The sequence below is a fragment of the Myotis brandtii genome, unplaced genomic scaffold (assembly GCF_000412655.1).
Source record: "Myotis brandtii unplaced genomic scaffold, ASM41265v1 scaffold74, whole genome shotgun sequence".
Lineage (NCBI taxonomy): Eukaryota > Metazoa > Chordata > Mammalia > Chiroptera > Vespertilionidae > Myotis > Myotis brandtii.
In genome coordinates this window covers 3,590,720-3,593,149 of record NW_005370944.1, presented here as the reverse complement: position 1 = coordinate 3,593,149, position 2,430 = coordinate 3,590,720, and the positions used below count along the sequence as shown (strand labels likewise).

General features: G+C 32.1%; 1 protein-coding gene and 1 pseudogene across 1 annotated transcript in view; both read left to right on the top strand.

The window, feature by feature from the left end:
- Positions 1–429, top strand: part of LOC102260878 — a 1,374-nt pseudogene extending 945 nt beyond the window's left edge.
- ARIH1 (ariadne RBR E3 ubiquitin protein ligase 1) overlaps positions 1–2,430 on the top strand; it is a 118,384-nt gene that overhangs the window by 12,865 nt on the left and 103,089 nt on the right. The window lies entirely within an intron of this gene.

Here is a 2,430-nt window from a genome sequence, read left to right as displayed (position 1 = left end):
TCTTGTGTCATTTGGTTATGCTTATATGCATGCATACAAGTCCTTCGGTTGATCTCTTACCTCCCCCCCCAGAGATTCAGTTCTTAATGAAGCTGCTCAAATATTGCGATTGCTACATATAGAAGAGCTCAGAAAGCTACAGACAAAAAATTAAGACATAGTAGCTGTTAAGGCAATTGTTGCTGATCCAAAGACAAAGACCACAAACTGGGAAAAGTTAGAAGGATAATACTTAGGATTTCAGCCTCTCACCTACTTAGTACAATTGGGAACCATGTACACCCTGACATGTGTTTGGAAATCAGATGTTCACATTTTCAAGGGAAGAATCCCAAGAAATTATGTTCTAGAGACTTACCATTATTGCTTTTTCTTTGATAAATTTGGAAAGTGTGTGTGTGAGGGGGGAAGTTCTTTGATATGGTTTCAGATTCTACTTTGCAACTAGCCTTTAAGAAACTACCACTTTTTGGGTTTTGGTGTAATATCAAAAAAAATATTTATAATTAGCTGAAAGTGCTTCTCCTTTTTCCAAATACATATCTTTGTGAGGCCATGTTCTCTTTATTCTTCAAACAAAACAACATATCCAAGAGATTGAATGCAGAAGAAGATAGGAGAATCCTGCTGTTTTTCTAGTTAGCTAGATATCAAAGTCTTTCAAATATGTGAAATAATACACTATTCTTACTAAATTTTTGTTTTAGAACCTATTTATTTTCATAAAAATGTCTGTATTAACATAATAAGGTTTATTACTGTTTTAATGAATTCATTAATATTTTTTAAATTCTCAGTTATATCTAACATGATAGATTTTGATAGTTATAACTCAAACAAAACTCTTTGGCATCCTTAATAATTTTTAAGATAAAATAAAAGTTCTGAGACCAGATAGGTTGAGATCGCTTCTCTGATATTCTGAACCAACTGTACTATATGAGTTTACTATAAATTAGCAATGGGTTATAAACTACAAAGTAAGTAGTTTTACTGATTAATCAGAAACATTTATATATAAAGCTGTTTTAGATGCTGTGGAGGGTCTTAACAGAAATGTACTTTAAAAATAAAATCTAGAAATAGAATAGTAAGATATGACTAGTTGGGGGAGAAATTATTGGAAAATTAATTTTTCCAAGGAGGAGCTACAGAGATACCATCTGACATATTCCATTTATTATTTTGTTTATATTCAGACTTCAAAACCCTATCAGAGCAGGAGCTTTGTCTTATTTATTCATTGCTGTACTCTCAGAACAACACCTGGCACATAGTAGACAATAAACATTTTTTGTATAAATATTTTTCTTTCACTTCCATTTTTGAAGAATATCTTATGTATATAATTTTAGGTTGGTAGTTTTCTTTCAGCACATTAAAGATTACATTGTCTACTGGCTCCCATTGTTTATGGTGGGAGGAAGCTAATGAGCCTTTAATCTGATTGCTTGGGAGATTTTTACTTTGTCTTTGAAAGACTGGTAGAAAACTATTAATACGCCTACCATGGTTTTCTTTGTGTTTATCTTGTTTTGGGTCTTCAGATCCTTTTGAATATATAGGAGTGATGTCTTTTATCATTTTGGAAATTCTCAGTTCTGCCTTCTTTCTCTCCATGCTTTCTGAGACCCCAGTTATAATACATCTATTAGGGCGTTTTATGTTCCATTTGTGTCCAGTGCTTTTTTGTATAAATCCTCTTTTCTCTTCTGGATCTCCAAATCTGTCTTTTCCTATGTCTGATCTGCTGTTAAACGCCTTTTAATTAGTTTAACACCTCAAATATTGTATATTTCAATTCTAGAGTTTCCATGTAATTTTTTTATAGATGCTAATATTTTGGTGATTTCTTTTGTGTTTTTCAGCTTTTGCTCTATTTTCTTCAGCATATTAACCTTTTTTAAGTTTTGTCAGCTAACTCCAATATTCAAATTATCTGTTAGTCTCCATGTGTTTTTTTCTCTCTCAGTTTTCAGTCATGTGTTACTGTCACTTGGCATACTTTTGATTGCATGCCATATATTGTGTCTAAATTATTTTAGAGATTCTGGATGATGATAGATTACTCCAGAGAGGATTTTCTTTTTTTATTTAAAATGTATTTTTCAATTACAGTTTACATTCAATATTGAGGATTTTCGTTTTTTCTTTGAATTGGCTGTTAGAGTGGTAAATGGACACCTCAGTCTAATAAGGTTGAGTTCTAGCCATGTTCAGTGATCTGCCACTGGCCCTTTAGATTCTTCAGCTAAGAACCTGATGTATTCTCAGCAGTTCTTCCCCTGGGGTCACAAACTTTCACATTGTTTCCTTAGACTCCTGGAAGCACCATCTGCTTTTCAGAGGCTTTACCTTTAATTATTATTATTATTGTTATTATATTATTATTTTAATCCTCACCTGAGGATATTTTTTCCATTGATTTTT